Below are 13,105 nucleotides of genomic sequence, written 5' to 3'. Positions count from 1 at the left end.
AGTTGCATATTTTTATTTTTTTTTAATTCTGCATCATCATTTATTATGTTTATTTTAGGAAAATATGGAAAAAGGCTTAGATATGGATAAATCCTGAAAAACTGATATTTATCCACTAATAAATTTGCTAGTTTTGCAAGGACACTCAAGATTATGTTTTCATTTATTCTCCATTTCTTTTTTCTTTATTTTAATTCAATTACTGATGTAAATTATAATTTTGGAATAAGAATTTACAGTTTCTTTCTAATAATATTATTTGTGTGATGAATGATGATTCATTCATGTCCAAGCTCACAATGGTCTACACAAATGACATATGCAATCGCTCCTAAGAATTTAATAAACTCGATTGAGTTCATATTTGTGGTCATAGTCAAAATACGAACAATATTCACATTTATCATCTTCTTTTAAGCCACAAATGGCCTACACTCTTAGGCATTTTTAGAAATCATTGCATATTTTTAAAACTTTTCTAAGTATTTTCTCTTTTTAGAACCAAATGAGATATATTTAATATATATTCGTGGTCATAGTCAGAGATATATAGAAAATTTATTTCATCTAACTTCTATAAGGCACAAAAATCCTTTTTATCAATGATTTTCATCAAAATTCTTTAGAAAATATTCTCTCAAACTACATTCATGCATCATATAGGTTAGATAGCATCATGAATAATTTATTTTCCACAGGGTTACATGCCCATTCTTTTGGTCAATTCAAGAGTCCAGGTTTCTTCAGAATTTGATTTTCTCAAAAAGATCTTTTTCTTCATAAATCATTTTTTTTCTTAAAAAATACTTTTCAGATGTGATTCGTGATTTTCAAAGTATCATTTTTCTAAGTATTTTTCAATATTCAAAGCATACATCATGTTTTTAGTCAAAATTTTGCAAAGTTCAAAGCACGTGTCTGATTCTTTGTGCATTTAGAAATAAAACATTGATTTAGATAGTTGAGCAAAGCAAAGTACATGATTGATCCTTGGTTCAATTACCTTTGGTTATGGTGCCAAAAACTGTTGAACCTCGTACCGACAGGCGAGTCTCATTCCTCAGAATTTTTCTGCATTTTAAAATGAAGGAAAGTTATTTTTAAAATATTTTTCAAAGGTCAGTTTGACTTGAAAGCGTAAAATTTTGCAATGATAATAGGTTTGTGACCGTGATGGGACCTGTCTCTGTCTGACGAATCTTGTGCTTTGCTCTATTCAACTTGCAAAATCGTGTTCTACAATGTCAACTTTATTTCATGTAAACCTAGGAGCCTAAAATCAACCCCAACTGACGTAGATTGCATGTAGACTTAGGCGTGGTTTGGTAGGACCGATTGAGGAGGCATTATTAATGCTCACTTAGACTTAGGTCAATTACAATCTTCCTCAATCTAGAGTTTGATTAAAAATAATGTTTGCTTCTCATAAAATTTTCAAAAATCTACTTCTTTAGGTCATTAGAGCCTTTTGTTTTCTTGCATGTTGATCATATTTTAAAAAATAACTCCACCTACTTTTTCCTGGTCACCATGTTGTTGGGCTTGCTTCCAAAACTATAGTTCGAGACAAAGCCTCATAACTGGGCCACCTATTTGGGTTGATCCCCCCTGCCACGTACCGAGGGCCATAGTCCAAAGTATATCGATCAACGCTTAAGGATGTTGGAAAACATGAGCCTAGAACCAGAGAAAATATTTTTATGCCACGTACATCGAGCCTTGGCTCGAGTATATCAGCATAGCATGATTGAACACAAATGATCTGAGCCTTAGAGTTAGGATTAGGGTTCTACGGCTATTTCAAAATTTTGTGCATCTAGAGTTAGCTTTTTAGGGAATGTTATATGCACATACTTGATTGTGCAGGACATAATTGAATGTATTTTTAGTTATTTATCTTTATTCCTTTTATTTTTTTATATTTCCATAATTTTTTTTAAAAATCCTGAAAGATTTTTAAAAATTCTTATTTTCTATGTATTTTCCTATATTTTCTTTTTAGAATGATTTCATAAAACTATGAATGATTTTTGCAAATTCTCTATATTTTTCCTCAAAACTCCAGGCGATTTCTCATCCTTTCATTCACCTGGATCTCGAGTTCCAGCCTTATTCTGATCCTGCCTGCAACTTTCAAAAAATCGTGTGGTTTTTTCAAGTTTTGCCCTTATTCATTTTCTGTTTTTCTAGTCATTCCTGATGGCATCCAGTCAGCTTCATTCAGTCTTTCCTGAAGGTCATATCTCTAATGAGGTACGACGAGGTCTTTTTGATCATCGAATTCTAAACACCGGACCTTTTATTCCTCGATGATACTATTTTTGGCTCAAAAACTTTTCCCGTATGTTCCCAAACTATTTGAGCGACTATAGATTGGAACTGACATCATCAGTAGGAGAGCAGAACATCAACGACAATTTGATTCAAACGTTAGTATAGCCATGAAATCCGCATACTTGTACCTTCTGGTTCCCATGGGGAGAGATGACTCTACTACTGGATGAATTTTCAAAGATTATGGGTCTACCTAAGCCAGCTGGTCAGCTAGAAGATCCATTAGAGCGACAACTTTTTATCAACGTCAAGGGACTCAACCCTCGAGATACTTTAGCACGGATGACTGGACGCAGATCCTAGCCCCTGATAGAGGCATATGAGACTCAGTGTGTCAACTTGTTTGAGCTATACCGACAATATGAAACTTTTGAAGTCAACTCCTTATCCCGAGCAGCGCGAAAAAGGATCCAGCATGCCATGATTCATTGCATAGTAGGACTAGCCTTCTTCCAGGATAGAGACAACTACGTTGACATCAGAACAATGCAACTTTTGCGAAAATGGAGATCTCTCGATCGCCATGACCGCACTTGCCTTCCTATATCATGGATTGACCCGTTTCACGCTCAAAGATTCAATCTTAGTAGAAGGGTGCATCTACGCGTTACAACCCTGGTTCTTTCGACATGTGTCAACTCGAGCAAACTCATTCAGATACAACAACAAAAGGCCACTACCTACTTCTCTGTATAGATTCTTGGTCGAGAACCTCCATAAAGAAGAAATCGTATATAACTACTTCGACCGTTAGGAGTCACCCCATCGATACACTTATGCGTATGGCAAGCGATTCAAGTTACTCAGACCATTCTTCTCTGTCTATTACTAGCCAGAGCGGTGTATCAGGCAGTTCTCACAGAGGCAGAAGCACATTGAGGCTCGATTATTGTCAGGCATTGTGCCAGAGTTCGATCTAACGTTTGTTCAGTGGTCTGAAACATACTATTTTGCCAAGTATAGCTGAGATTCTTTTGTCACCCTCATTGTTTTTCCTGGTCCTCGAGTGTCTTCTGATTACCATGAGTGGTGGCAGATCGTTTGTTTGTTCCCTCTTTGTCAAGTTTATTATTAATAAAATCATCGTCCTTCAAACAATTCTCATTTTATCATAGTTTGACAACCTCGACTAGGTAACAAGGCATATTTTAGTTGTTTATTTTCTTTACGAGAATAGCAATGCAATTGTCGCAATTTCAACGATGATTCAATCTCTGGTAATGGGATATCCTTCAAATGATCAACCTAATCCTCATCAAATATTTTTCCTCTTTGTTTTATCCCAAATAGTTCTTCAGAGTCTAATCATGTCTTATCTTGTAGAGAGCATTTACAATTCTATATGGTTCAGACGAGATCCAACAAGAAAACTACACTCATCCATCATATCAGCTATTCTTTTGCATCCGAACAAGAATTGGCATCTCCGAGATCTATCAGAGACCAAAGTCAACAAATCAACAATGATATTGATCCTCATATGTACTCGTTGTTCCAAAAGATGATGAATAAAATGGTGACTAGGCAGGCAGGGCCTAGTTTAGGTAAGGTTCCCGCTAAGAAGAAGGTCAAGGGTCATATTGTGAAAAAACATTTAAAAATCTTGAAGAAACGGGTTCAGTACGAGGACACCTCTGATGAATCTGAATCAGTGAATGACACCGATAAAGAGTGTGAGGCTCAACAGGCATTTCATAAATCGACTTAGGGGCAAGGGTCAGTCAACTAGCTAAAAGACCAGTCTGTGGATGACCCAGTTCAGGCACAGCTGAAGGAAATGGTCAAGATGGTCAAAGATTTGCAGAGTCGTGATAAAGGCAAGAAGGCCTTTACGAGTGGGGACTTTTACGATGGTTGAAAGGATATGATAGTCTCAAAGACCTTCTCCATAAATTTATCAAGTTCGATGGGACTGACAATCTCAAGGCCCATCTTGCAATGTTCTTCGTTGAGTGCACCAAGTTTTGAAGAGATAACCATGCTCTCTTTTGATGTTTTCTGTGCAGTTTGGAGGGTGCAACTGCCAAATGGTACTCAGAGCACATCAACCCCATCAAGTTGAGGGAATTTGACAAGGTGGTCAATCTATTTATTGAACATTTTTTGTTCAACACTGAAGCATTGCCAACATTAAATCATCTATGCAATCTGAAGCAAAAAGACAATGAGAAAGCCAAAGACTTTATTCGTTGGTGGAGAAGCACCTGCAACAAAATGAGAACCTCTATTTCAGAGGAGCATGCGCTCCAAATTATCTTGAACAACTTTTCATTGCCTCTGAGAAATCTTATTTCTACCTCACCCTCCAAGTCTTTCATTGAGCTCATTGAACGAACCAAATGACTCGAGATGGGGATGAAGAATAGGGTCTATGAGGGCATTACCATTGCAAGAAGTAGTCAAGATGCCAAGAAAAAGACTCACTTCACTGTTCCTGTTAATTTCTCCAACAATAACAAAGGCAACAAGAATAATCGTCATAACAATTCAGATGGATTCAAAGGTCAAAAAGAAAAGTTCTTCAACAATGATAAGTCTCTCCAATCTAGTCCCCAGCATAAAGCGAAAGATCAGGAAAAAACAAAGTGTAAGAACTGAAGTACTGATCGAAAGTTCACCCCTCTGGACCAGACACTCAAGAGTGTTCTGGAACACATGCTCGCGAGAGATATGATCTGTTTGCCTAAAGTCGTTGATCCCCCATCAATTATGGGTAGATTCAAAGAACAATTCTGCAAATTTCATCGGACAGTAGTGCACGACATCAACCACTGTTTTATCTTCAAGAACATTGTTCAAGACTACATTGACAAAAAACTCCTTGTTGAAGATAAAGAATACACCAGTCAGCCGTCCTGATTGAGCTTCTCCTTGAAACTGACAATGCCAATGTTTCCTCCTTCCTTTCATTTTGCTTTTAAAAAAACAATTTAGTATTGTTTCTATCCTCAATTTATCATTCTTTCTTCAAATACATCAATAAAAGTATCGATTTTCCTCACTTTCTCTTTTTTTGCAAAATGTCTTTTTGCGAGGAGTGACCCCTTTCAGAGTGCCTCCTGAATCAATCAAGAAGTCAGTTACCTTCAGAGAGCGCTCTTCAAATATCAATTATTTATCCTTTTGTCCAATATATTACTCCTTAGTTACACTGGGACATCTTTTGAAAATTTATTTTTACCTCCAAATGTCCTGTATGCAGGCAGGATCAAACAAAATCTTTCACCATTCATTTACATTCAGTTGTATTCCTGTGCATTCGGTTGCATTCATTCACATCCATTTGCATCAAATTCACCACCCATTCAGGATAAGGGGATAATCCTGAAAGCAGACCACGCACAACTAACTATGATGGCCTATTCAAATCATGAACCCTCCTCTCGAATTAAGAAGTTTTCATCAAGAATCTTTATTTTCCAAATTCAGCATGCGAGTTGAATCCTTTGCAAAACCAATCTTTCTCAACTCCAATATGTGGATCAAGCTCATTTTATTGAGAACTATTTTCATTAATCATGTTTTAAAACCTAGTCCTATTACCGGCCCATTTTAAAAAATTATCGACCTTAGATCGAACCAATTTTTAAAACCCAATCCTCGTACTGATTTCTTTTCTCAAAATTATTGTTTCAAGCGAATCGATGTTGTTTTTAAATGAACTGATGTTATTCTTAAATGAAACTATGTTGTTTTTAAGTGAAACGATGTTGTTCTCAAGTGAACCGATGTTGTTCCTAGTGAACTTATGTTGTTTCTAATAAGCCGATGTTGTTCTTAAGTGAACCGATGTTGTTCTTAGTTGAACCGATGTTGTTCTTAAGTGAACTGATGTTGTTCTTAAATGAACTTATGTTATTCTTAAGTGAACCAATGTTGTTTCTAGTGAACCGATGTTGTTCTTAAGTAAACTGATGTTGTTCTTAATTGAAATGATGTTGTTCTTAGTTAAACCGATGTTGTTCTTAAGTGAACCGATGTTGTTTTTAAATGAACCTATGTTGTTCTTAAGTAAACCTATGTTGTTCTTAGTCAAATTGATGTTGTTCTTAAGTGAACCGATGTTATTTCTAGTGAACCGATGTTGTTTTTAGTTGAATCGATATCGTTCTTAAGTGAACCTATGTTGTTCTTAATTGAATTGATGTTGTTCTTAAGTGAACCATGTTATTCTTAATTAAACTGATGTTGTTCTTAAGTGGCCCTATGTTGTTCTTAAGTGAACCAATGTTGTTCCTAGTTGAACCAATGTTGTTCCTAGTTGAACCGATGTTGTTCTTACGGAATTGATGTTGTTCCTATAAAACCAATGTAAATCCCCTTTTGAACCATCCTTTATGATCCGATCTTTCATTAAGATCTTGGCTCAAACAATCAATCAAGCCTTCGGGTTACCAATTCTATCAAAGTCATGTATTTTCTGACCCACGGGTCACTTTCGCTAATCATGGTCTTTCAAGATTCGATCTTTATATCGAACTCGACTACCAATTGGTTTAATATCAGTTATCGATCAATTTTCTTGCAAGGGACATTTTTTCCAAGGAGAGTTCGAGGGAGCTTGTTCCTTTCGCATGCAATTATTTTTTGTTCGCTGAACCCCTTTTTAAGGAGAGTTTGAAGGGACTCGCGCTTCGCGAACAATTTGCAAAATATTTTTTTTATTATCACACAAGGAACCCTTCTTCTAGGAAGAGTTTCGACGAAAGCTCGTTCTCCTTGTGACCCCCGAATAATTTTTTTTAGGCCATCCCGTCATCGAGGACCCTTTTTGGGGAAAAGTATGATGGGCTCGCTCTTCTATGATAATTCATTGACCTTATCCAATCGACCACATTTTCATAAGAGAAGCCTAAAGTTAGAGAGTTTGGACAAAAACTTTATTTATCTTTGAAAGCTCGTTTTGCAAACACCTTCTCTTCAGAGAAGAGAGCAGTATTTTTATTACTCGTTCTGGTAAGAGTCAAGCTTGAGTCTCTCCTTTGAGGAAAGAAGAGGAGAATCTAGCCATGGATGTGTCAATTGGATGTCAAGCGCTTCTTTTCACCAAGGATTTTAAGAGTATTTTGTCAATTTATTAAAAAAAAAATAATTGTTGATCTCAAAGCTTCTATAGCACAAAGATTTTTACCTCAAATTACCTTCAGTATTATTTCCAAAAGGACAAAAGCTTTTGCGAAGAAAGAAAAAAATTCAAGTTTTTTTTGTTGGTCAACCAAAAGGATGAAGAAAAATCCTCGATATGACCGGTAAAGGAAAATTCAATTATGTTGAAAATCCATAAGTGAACTGCTATTGATCATAACTATGACACATTTTTAAATATTATTCTTCTGGTAATAAGGCAATGAAAATATCTTGTGCGATAAAAAAATCCGCTTAATTCTAATATCTCTTTAATCATGTTGCAATCAACTATCTGCAAAAGAAATCTCTCAATCATCATCAAGTTGAAGACTGATGGATGAGATAGACCTCCAAGGTCAAAGGAGACTCAGATCATCTCCAAGTTGAAGAAGCATATAACGTATTCTTCTAGGGAAAGTTTAAATCATCGCGAAGTTGGAGGCTGATGCGATGAACCTCCCACCAATCCCTAAAAGATATTTGATCACTGTTATCATAAAAAAGATTTTCAATCCAATGAGACAATTATATCAATTTAATTCTTGGGACTAAAGAAGACTCAGATCATCTCCAAGTTGAAGGAGCATGTGACGTGTCCTCCTAAAAAAAATCAAAACATCACCAAGTTGAAAATTGATATGATGAAATTCTCGCCAAATTTCAAGAAAGCTTATTTTTTATGTCTCAAAAAGAGTGCAAAAGATCATCAAGAGATTTCAATAAAAGAGACATCTTTAATGTAATTCTTGGGACCAAAGAAGACTCAGATCATCCTCAAGTTGAAGAAGTATGTGACGTGTCCCTTCTAGGGAAAATCAGAACATAGCTAAGTTGAAGACTGAAATGATGAAATTCTTGCTAAATCCCAAGAAAACTCAATCCCCATGTCTCAAAAAACTGCAAAAAGATCATCATGGGTAACCCTAGATATCAAACTGCCAAAACTGTCAAGAATTATCTTTATTCATGTGAAATTCTTTTATCAATGTCTTTTTCATAAATTTCTTTCATGATACTGAGAACAAACTCCTCGAGAAAATGGATAACTTCTTTGAAGAAACTCAACAACAATAATTTGATTTTGATTTTGGATTCTACGGAGTTAGCCTAGTTGGAGGTAATACTCTAGGTAGAAGAGGGAATATCTTTCAAACAAAAGTACTTATATTTTAATTATCTTGAATCAACTATAATTTTTATCTGATTGGCAATCTTTTCAAGTTATCTCGACATGGAGCAAAGAGCTTGATGTCTATTTTGACATATCCTGGCGTTGTTATTATCTTTCTTTAGGACTTGATAACAGGAGTTTTCAAGATCCTTCCATTCTGTTTTTAATCTGAGCCCCTAGGCTCTTGGATTCACACACTTCTTTGTGTTCTCCACTGTCCCACCATAGACAATCCATTTTATTTTTGGTTCGAGGTCAAGCCAACATTTATATTTTCCAGCAAAAGGTCATCTCTTAAAAGTTATTTAGTCCCAACAATGAGACACCCAAGATCAATCCTTTTTCAAAGCTTTAGGGAACCCCATTTTCTTCCTTTTTCAAACCCCTCTCGGATTTATCATGCGAAATCCGAAGGTTCCATCATAGTTTATTCTTTCGAGGATTCCATCTTTTTCCCGCTCAGGTTAAGGGTCAAACCTGAACCTCATTCTTCCATGATGTATTTTTTCTATTCAGGTTAAGGGTCAAGCCTGAACCTCGTTCTTCCATGAGGTATTTTTTTTCTTTCAAGATAAGGGTTAAACCTGAATCATTTTTGCAAAAAGGTTATTTTTCAAATACGTTTTAGTCTCAGTCATGAGATGCCCAAGATCAACTTCCATTTCCAAAGCTTTTAGAGAACCCCATTTTCATTGCCTTCTTTGCAGACCCTCATTTTATGAGGTATTTTTCATGATTTTCTCAATCTATTCTCTCGAGAACTCCACTCAAGCCTTCCCATTTAGGTAAGGGTCAAACCTGAGCCTCATTTTGATGAGGTGAATTTTCTTTTTCATTCTTCATGCCATATCTACCACTATCACTCGAGCAATTCTTTTATACCCAGTCAGATTCTTCTAACTGATGCATTTTTATAGCTCAAATTTGGTGTATTTTTTTCCCATTAAGCTCGACTTTCAACTGACTTAACAACAAAGAGGGGCATCTCTAAACACCTTAATTTTTCCTCATCCATTCTCAGACACCCCTTTTCAGCAGACGTCAGTCCTCTTGGAAGTCTAGCCTAGGTCGATCCCAGTTTAGGTATCATTTCACCCCATTTTGTCAAAAAATTTACCATTTTACCCCTATGTCACCTTAGATCTCAGTCAGTCAGAGTCGACCAAGCTTATTTTTAAGTTCAAAATAGTTAAAATGTCTGTCATTTCTAGCTCTCTTGATCTCACGATGAGCGAATCTTGTTCATTTCTGACCATTTCAGCTAAAATTGGTTTATTTTCTCAAAATGTGATCAATTCCAACTCAAATTATAGTCAATTGTTCCCGAGTCAGTTAATCTTAGTCTACCCTATTCTTCTAAGTCTAACCTGAGCTTACCAGGAGTTCAAGTGACTCGCTTTCAGTTCAATTTCATTTTCCGTAATCTAAGAAGCCATTTTGACCCATTTCAGATGAATCTGAGCTGATTCCAGTCAGTTGAGCTAGTGTTTGAGCTTCAAAATTAGTTCAGCTCAGTATTTCTAACTTTTGTTTCAGCTCAAACTCAGTGTATTTCTGTCACTCAGTTCACCCCAATGGTCATTTCTCACCATTTATATGAGAATTATGACATTTTTCAATCATTCAACCTAGAAGTTTAGTTGAGTCAGTGTCATTCTAGTTTACCTGCGTTTAGAAACTCTAGGATTCAGTCTAAACTAGTTGAAACCCGTTCAAACATCATTTTCAGTGTCACTTCATGCCCTAAGGGGCAAAATTATTTCTCGGTCATTTTATCTTAAACATCATTTTGTCATTCTCCAAGCTGGTACAACTGCTAATATGAGCTCATATCAGTTCCTTTCCTAAAAAATTTAGATATATCCAAGATCCATTTCATATTTAGATCAGATTCAGTGTCGGATCTGAATCCGATTATCAATTTTCATCCTCGAACAAGAATGTTTAATTCTTTATTTCTCCCAGAGGTTCGGGACATCAAATCCATCATCCAGAGTTTGCATTTTGGATATCATTTCTTGTCATTTCATGCCACCTCATATTATTTCATGTCATTTTATCGCATTGCATGACATTGCATGCCACTCTTGAAATCCAGCACTTTGGTTTTTCCAAATCTTCAATCCAGATTTGAGTTTTAAAACCCTCTTTCGAAATCAAATTCAAAAACCTGGGTTTTAGATCGATATTTGTCATTTGTCAACCCCCAGGATTTTATATTTTTTTTTAATTCTGAATATTTTTCTTAAAAAGCGATCTAGATTCATTTTAAAGTTAGTTTTTAGATGATCTCAATTCTCGGTTGGGACCCATCTAGGTGGTGTCGCTTCTGGATCACTTCTTTCATTTATCATATTTTAGTTATTTTATAGTTTTAGTTGATTTAGGACTTATTCTTTTTACCGTTTAAACCTTTTTCAAAATTTTATTTTTGTTTTAAATCAGAGGTAGCCTTACCTCTTGTCCATTTCTTTTATTTTGGCTAAAATTTTAGAGTTCCAGTCGGACTAGGACTCTATTTCGGAGTTTCAGTTGGATTAGGACTCTACCTTTTATTTCTATTTTTACCTGTTTTTAATAAAATATTTCAAAAAAAATCAAAATTTTAGAGTTTTAGTCAAATTAGGACTCTGTTCTAGAGTTTCAGTTGGATTAGGACTCTAATCCTAACTTCATTTTTTGAGAAAATCTTTCAAAAATTTCTTTATTTATCTCTCAAAAATCAAATTTCAAAATTCTAGGACTTTTTTTTAGACTTTAAAATTTTTAGAACTGTGCCCTAGAGTTTCAGTTGGTTCAGAACTCTAGTCTGATTTCTATATTTACTTATTTTTTTTCAAAAAACAGACCAAATTCTGAGAGTCACAGGTGATTTAAGACTCTATTTTAGAGTTTTAGTTGATTTAGGACTCTAACCATGATTTCGTCATTTTGTTTATTTTCACTAATCTTTGAGAAGATTTTTCAAAACCTCTTCGTTTGTCTTTCAAAAACCCAAATGTCAGAGTTTTAGTCGGTTTAGGACTCTAGTCAGGAGTTTCAGTTGGTTCACAACTCTAATTTTCTCTAATTTATTCTTTGCTTTTATTTTCATCTATTAAAAAAAAAATCTTTTTAACCTTTTCAAAAACTCAATTGTGGGGCCCCACACAATTGGCATCACATCTGAGAGAGCTTCAGCTCATTTAGGATTCTAGTTGATTTAAAACTCCAGTTTTTATCTTTTGTTTCAAACCCCATTTGAAAACCTTATTTTTAACCCCTTTACTTTCAAAATTTAAAAATCGTTTTCTGAAAAAACAAATGGGACCCACAGTAGGTGGCACCACATTTGAAAGTGTCTAGGTTAGTTCAAGTTTAGTTAGTGTCCTAATTGAATTAGAAGTTCAAAAAAATCAAAATTGATTTTAAAACATAACCTTTATTTCCATTCTTTAAAACATTGTTTTTAAATCTTAAAATTAGGGCTTTTAAAATCAAATGTGGGCCCACAGTAGGTGGTGCCACATTTGGACTTGTTTTAGGCTAACTAGGACTCAATTAAGCTAAATAGGTAGTGTCTTGTTAGGTCGAACTCCACCAAAAATTTCCCCCCTCATCTGCTCTATCTTGATTAATTAAAGTGTTTCAAAAAAATCCAACTCTTTAATTAAGAGTTGAAATTTTTTATAAAAGGGGGACATAGGGGGTCGACCCCCTCATTGTCTTCTCTTCTCCTTCTTGCTCCCTCTCTCTCTCTTCCAGCAGTGCCTCCATTGGAGCAGCTCTCACGATACGATTTTTTCTAAACTTTTTATTATTTTATTGATTTTTATTGCTTTATTTGGTATTTTAGTTGTTGCTCCCTCCCTTGATATGGGATTTTTGCTTTATTTTCGTTCAAGAGCCATGAAAAGTGTCCAAAAACATGACCTAATGCTGTGTTGAGACTATTTTCATGTTTTAATCTGTTGAAATAGCTTAGATTATCATTTTCTATGTTTGTGCCAAAGAAAATATGAGATTAGATCCCTCTATGGATCAAATTTTTTCTCTTTCAAAAACCAAATCAAGTTTTCTATCGTGTATCCCTGTTTTTTTTTATTTCATCATAATCATGTTTATTTCAGTTATTTAAATATTAAACCATGATCCATGCACTATTCATATGTTTTTTTTTATGATTTTGCATGTTTAGATTAGGGTATTTCATGTGTTCTAGCAGTAATATGCATATATCGAGTCTGGCTACGTGGGAACGATGTTATTTCATGTATGTTTTTCTGTCAATAAAATCTATTTTTTTTAGGATTGAACTATGCGTGTGTCAGTAGCATTCAATAAAAAATTTGGATTATTTTGAGTTCTGTAACCCTACTAAAAAAATCAGAAGCCGAACTCTGATTCTTGTACCGTGAAAACGCTATATGGAATCAAGGATGACTTGTCGAGGTGATATCTCCCTCATCGGAGATCCGATAGATTATCCATAAT

Source organism: Nuphar pumila, chromosome 7 (genome assembly GCF_984573655.1).
Source record: "Nuphar pumila chromosome 7, dmNupPumi1.hap1.1, whole genome shotgun sequence".
In the NCBI taxonomy this organism is placed as follows: domain Eukaryota; kingdom Viridiplantae; phylum Streptophyta; class Magnoliopsida; order Nymphaeales; family Nymphaeaceae; genus Nuphar; species Nuphar pumila.
This window is presented reverse-complemented; position numbering follows the sequence as displayed.